The 6,141-nt window shown below is 45.1% G+C and overlaps 1 protein-coding gene across 6 annotated transcripts in view; it reads right to left on the minus strand.

Annotated features, from left to right (window-relative positions):
• EGFL7 (EGF like domain multiple 7) overlaps positions 1-5,562 on the minus strand; it is a 30,265-nt gene extending 24,703 nt beyond the window's left edge. The window contains exons 1-2 of one of the 6 annotated variants that reach the window (XM_024206634.2): positions 5,222-5,562; positions 1,349-1,614 (exon numbers count right to left, since the gene is read on the minus strand). The gene's annotated coding sequence lies outside the window, so the exon portion shown is untranslated. Of the gene's footprint in view, positions 1-1,348; positions 1,633-3,672; positions 3,774-4,158; positions 4,179-5,221 lie in introns of those variants that run through there. The other 5 variants (XM_024206635.2, XM_024206633.2, XM_024206632.2 and 2 more) reach the window with 5 other exon arrangements.
• Positions 5,563-6,141: the final 579 nt, after the last annotated feature.

Raw genomic sequence — 6,141 nt, forward strand, 5'->3', positions numbered from 1 at the left:
TTCTAAATCTGCCAACAAACACAGAAACAACTCCACGGACAAATATGTCAGTTCTCTTTGAATTCCTAGTGCGTATAAGGCTCTATCAATATTGCACAATGAATCCTCATCTCATCCCTTGGAGGGAGGTCAGCGATATTATCCCCACTCTACTGATGGGGAAATGGAGGCAGAGCGGTTATGTGACTCACCAAAGACCACAGAAAGAGTTAGTGTCGGAGCTAGGCATAGAATTCAGGAATTGCTGGTGCCCAGGCCTGTGCTGCACCCACTACACTACACCACCCTTTGCCAAACTGCATGGGAATTTAAGGTGAAACATTTGACTGGAAAATTTGGGGCCCAATCCTGTAAGGTTTCAAGCACCCTCAGCTTCAAGTCAATGAGTGGCAGATGCTCAGTTTTGCAGGATCATTCCTTAGTTATGTAATGGAAGTGTAAAATCATACTCAGCTACCAATGTGTGAAGGAGGGTGGATTAATTCACACCTAACGGCATTCACGGCACACAGCTTTTAGCTTCACCTCTAATAACAACACACTAGGTAGGAATAAATACACCATAATTCAAACTCTCTGTTATCTTATTGCTTAATTATTTCTGACGTGCATTGCAGCAATTTATAATTTTGCAATTATTTTAGTTGCTAAAATGTTTGAATTTTGGCTCCTTTTTCTAGGACAAATCTTTATTCAGGCAAACTCTCACTGACATCAGTGTCACCTAGGTAAGGACTGAGGATAAACTGATAAAAGTCTATTTAATCCCCTGTAGGGAAACATTCAGTGCCTGGGACTGTAATATTCACTTCGCTGGGCCAACGCCCAGATCGTCAAAGTTATTTAAATACCACTGAGTATCTGGGCACAAATCCTCAACTGGTGTAAATTGGGATCACTCCCGTAATTTAAATGGAGCTGTGGTAATTTACAGCACTGAAGATCTGTCCCATTGCTCTGTTAATGCTAATGCTATAGGATTTCTGAAAAGAAAGTTCATGTCTTTTAGTTCTTCAGTTGAAGTCTATCTGGATTTGATACCATCCCTAAACTGATATTCTGGATGATTCACCCACAGTGCACCCCGCCAGGCATTAAAAATGGACTCCTGCTACATCTAATATTATTGTTTGTCTCAAGACCAAGAAAGAAACGTTCCTGCATAATCGCTTCTTATTTGTAAAAAAGTTGAAATCTATCTGCCAATGCAGAGTCTTATAACAGCAACGCTGCTTTCCCCACAGACTAAAATGTAAATTATAACACACTCCAAATGCTTTACAGGATCAGTTCTAAATTAAAAGCCAGGTTAAATTTTAAGGGCAAAATTCTTGTCTCATATCCTCACCCTCATGTCACCTGCAGTGCAGATTCTTATAGCATAAGCGGCAGACATGGTAGGCGCACAGCTCTGGTGATGTCAGTGGGTTTATGTAAAGCAGACATGAGATCCCAGGCACTGAAGGCTGAGTGTGGGATAAAGATGAGATCCTGGATTCCTTGCACACCTGGTTCCCAGTGACATCAGAGTTTTGGGTGTGCAGCAAACGCTGCAGCAGGGCACTGAGGGAGGAGTACAGGCTTTGGCTCCAGATCCACACGGGAGTTGTGGCTCTGAAAGAAAATGGTACCCTGCATAGATGAAAAATGGATATGAATGACTAACAGAGAGGACACAATAGGAGACTCAGCACTAAGGCCCCGATTCAGGAAACTGTCCCTATTCAGGAAGGCATGTACATAAGAGAATAAGAACTGCCATAATGGAGTCAGACCGATGGTCTGTGTAGTCCGGTATCCTGTCTTCCAACAGTGGCCATTGCCAGATGATTCAGAGGGAATGAACAGAACAGAGCAATTTATCAAATGATCCATCTCTGATCATCCAGTCCCAACAAAGTCAATGGGACTTAAACATGTGCTTAAGTGCTTTCCTGAACTGGGGCCTTAGAGGCAGTAATGGGCAGGATGGATAGATAGATAGATAGATAAATAGATAGATAAATAGATAGATAGAAAAGCAAATTCTTAAAACATATTTGCAATAATTTTGCTACAAAATCAGGCCTGACCCAGTAGTCGTTCTACACAATGACCTCTCCTGGACTGCAGGGGGGGGATTGCATGCAGCATAGCTCCAGGAACAGAGAGCTAAAGTAACAATGATTCTTTAGTGCTTCTTTTTTAAGATACCAAGCATTTTATTTTTTGAGGGGAAACTTTTTCAATTGGAATGCTTGGGTCTTTTAAATTAAGGAAACAGAGGAGCAACCCCATTCCGCAAAGTTTGCTAAGAAAAAAAGAACACCCACCCTACTGTTCTCTATTGCACTCGCTGTGAACCAGACTCTGATCTCATTTACATGGTATAAATCCACAGTAGCTCCATTGAAGTCAGTGCAACTTAAAGCAAGTGAAATTGAGATAAGCACCTGGCTCATAGCCCTTAGCCTGTCAGCTCACCTACCGCCCAGTGCTGTGGGTACCTCTGGTCCAAAGTCTACAGTCATTATTCAGGCAAATAGGTAAATGTTTTGCTGGTATAAAGACAAACACTCAGTGAGGACCTCAGGACTGGCCTCTTATAATTAAATACTGTGGCAGTAATTCACTGCAGTCTAATTTTCTCCACCATAAAGCAAATGTATGAGCATCATTAATATCTTTTATTATTTAGCCAGGTTTATTTATATATTATTACTTATGCTCACATATTATTGGCACAACATTTAGATGAGACAGTGATGGTCGCTGCATAAAAGTCAAGAGAGAGACACTTACAAAACATGGATCTCTATTGCACCTGGATCAATCAAGAGTCACTCCATTAACTTCAGTGGAATTACACTGGTGTAAAATTGGTGTAAGTCAGGAGAGAAATCAGCCCCCATGTTTTTTCCTGTACATTCACCCAGCAAAATCACTCCCTAAGGAAATATACTGCCCTCAAACCGAGCTGAGTTGCATGCATGGATTAAATTGGTCCTTAAATCACGCCTCTGCCAACAAATAGTTGCTTCAAGAAGAAATCGTTTTAAAATAGATCATTTTGCTCTTATGATCCTTTGATTCTAAGAGGCCGTTTCTGGTTCAAAAGTGATGGCACATAAGCATGCACTAAATGGACCAAAGTAGAGCTTTCCTAGCTTATCGGCTTTCCAAGAAGCAGATCAGCTAGGAATACAGGAATTCCCAGCACTGTAGGGCGGGTATTGGAGTGGGAGAGGAGGGCAGAGAGAGATTGAATATGGGAACATTTTAATTTCTTCAGTTTGTTTTTTCTGCCATCTGTTCTCTCCCCTTCCCGCATTCCCTTTTTTTGTTCTTTTGTGTCTATTTTGAAGGCACACATTAAATCTGCCCCCTTATGCTCCGAATTGACTTACTGTCCCATCGCCCATGTATATTGATTGAGACTTAGATTTATTTTGCTGCAATTTGTAAATCTACTGCCCCTCCACAGACTCTATATTATAAAGAAATATGTCAAAATGAGCAAGCGTCTGAGATTCAATTTCTCTTCATTAGCTGGGCGGGAACCCACCGGAGTTGAGCCTCAGATATTATTGAGGGGTGCAAATTGAGATCCCAGAATTAGACTCTGGATCACAGGGAATAATGTTTAAAAAGTCAAACAAATACACACTCTAGGTCCAGTCAGTGTTTTCTTACCCCACTGCTAATTCCGCTGTGATCCACAGCAGATCCAGATTTAATGATGGGGGACAGGGTCTGAGTCCAGCCACTATATCTGTGTTGCTGACTCATGCAGTCAGCTTCCCATGGCTGATGAAGAGAGTGTCAGAAGCTTGCCCATCAGCTCATCACCTACAATTCCTTGTTCTTTTATTCTTTGCTTAGTTAATTCATCAGACTACCATGGCTGCACCCCGCAGAGAAATACGCAAAATCGTCTTTTCCCTCCGAAAAAAATGCCCAAGGAGAAAGCATTCCCTAGCATTATACTTCTGCATATCCTCTATCTCCAGTGCCAGCCACGTTTTGGGTATTACAGTAACTGACACCCAAGTACCCTCCAAACTAAGGACAAATATTATCCCCAAACCACAGACCGCCCGCCCACCCACATGGTGTTCTGCCATGGATCGAGGGCGGTATATGGCTATACACACCCTGTAGAGATATAACATCACCTACCCCTGAAATGCAGCCTCGGGGGTGAAACGAGACAGCTCTTTAGCAGCACACAGAACTCCGCAGGATGCAAATCGCCCAGCTACACAGCTGTAACTTCAGATGATCTTTGACTTCTTGCTTGCCAGAATCAGATAATTCTCAGCAAATAGAAGCATACTAAATATCCAGGATATGCTGCCCCTATTTAAGGTTTCTGGGATCTTCCCAGCCCCTGGGGATCATTCAGTGCTGTATTTTGCCTAATGACTTTTTTAGTATTGGCAATCGAAAACAACTGGATCTAATTAGTAATAAGCTTTGCATTAGAGCTCTTTGAATCATTGTCACATGGGGGGTGAAGGGAGGAGAGAGTGGTGCATATTTGCACTGTAGAGCTATGGACCAACATGCATGTATCATACACAATACCTATAGCCCTCTTAATCATTGTACCAATATGGGGTGTGGGGGAAAGCGAAAGAAAGTAACTTTATGGAAACAAATGAGCACTATCTGTATAGTTCTTGCCACTGTGTCTGTTTGCTCCCACAGCCTTAAACCCCAGGTTTTGACCTGTACATGGACAGTACATAAATTAAACTTCTTATATTTGACCTCCATCGCTCTTCTTTTCAAGACAAACAGCTTGAGTGGCGGTGAAGTGAAATTAAAAATTTGTACAAAGGGCTGGATTCTGCCCTCGGAAATACTGAAGACAAAGGAATTCCTCTGGATTTGCCCCAGTGTAACGGAGAGCAGAGTTGGCCCTACGTGAGCACACTCGGCTCTTCTCGAAAGAAGCCAATAGTTGCTTCAAAAACACCTCTTTGCTGTAAGAATAATTTTTGATTGTTCTTTACTGAGCCAGACCCTGAGGTTCTTAGTCACTTTCTCTGTTCTCACTTTCTCTGATGTTCAAAGTTCTACTGAAGCCACTGGATAGAGACCTCAGGAACTGGCCTGTTGCTACTGGGATAATGTAGGCTCTGATTGGCATCTCTTTTAACCCTTATACCCTGGCTTTCCTACCCATCCCCAGCACCCTGCAGCCCTTGGGCACTACGCCCATTCTGGCATACGGTACCTGCTACGTCCTCTCCTCCTCTCTGCGTCCCTCTGCAGCGGCCATGGGAAATGGGCCACCTTCTCCTGCTCCAAGCAACTCTCCACAACCCAGCCGCCACCTCCTCTGCTGTTTGCCGCTGCTGCATGGCCAAGGCCTCTCCTCCCTAACTGGCTGCATCTGCTCCTCTCCTGTGCTTCCCCAGCGTGGCTGGTCACTGGTGCTGCAGGCAGGCAGGAGGTCCCTTTAGAGGTGGAAGGGAGGCTTTTTATGGTTTTCTTCCTGTATAAATCAGGATTGGAATGGACAATCCCAGACAGGACTTCCTGTGTGTGTTGCTCACTGATAACAAGCTCAGAGAGCAGAACAAACACAACGGACAGCTCACAGCAGGCCGAGAGAGGGAGAGGGCCTCGGGACAAGGCAGCCCCACCAGCCCTCGTGGGCTCCCCCGTGACACCCCAGTCACAGCGAGAGGGGGGGCTAAGAGTGTCTCCAGGCCACTTCCAAGCAGTATGGTGCTGGGACCCACAGACTGACAGAACACGGACAGCCCCAAGTGGCTGCAGTGAGAGCCCCTCTCGGGGGCTCCCCAAGCTCCTCTGAGGGTCACCCCTAGACCGGGCAGATGGATGGGGGGAGCTTTTCAGAGACACTGGCACGTCTTAGCTTTTAGCAATGAACCTGGCTGCCCCTCCGGCTCTGTGTTAAACCCAGAGCCGCAGCCTAAAAACCAAGGTCCCCTGCCACACGGCTTTGGGATTGGCGCTGGGGGGGAGAACTGGGCAGCCGAGTGGAACTGACCCCCCCGCCCTCCATCCCGGAGCACACCCCGATGCTTTCCAGGGACGTTCTGGCTGCACTCTGCCAAGAGCAAGTGGGACTCTTTCTAGAAGTGTTAAACCCCTCCCGGAACATAGCATCCCTTTCGCTCCCCCCCG

This window comes from Terrapene carolina, unplaced genomic scaffold (genome assembly GCF_002925995.2).
Source record: "Terrapene carolina triunguis isolate 2854851 unplaced genomic scaffold, T_m_triunguis-2.0 Scaffold238, whole genome shotgun sequence".
Classification (NCBI taxonomy): Eukaryota; Metazoa; Chordata; order Testudines; family Emydidae; genus Terrapene; species Terrapene triunguis.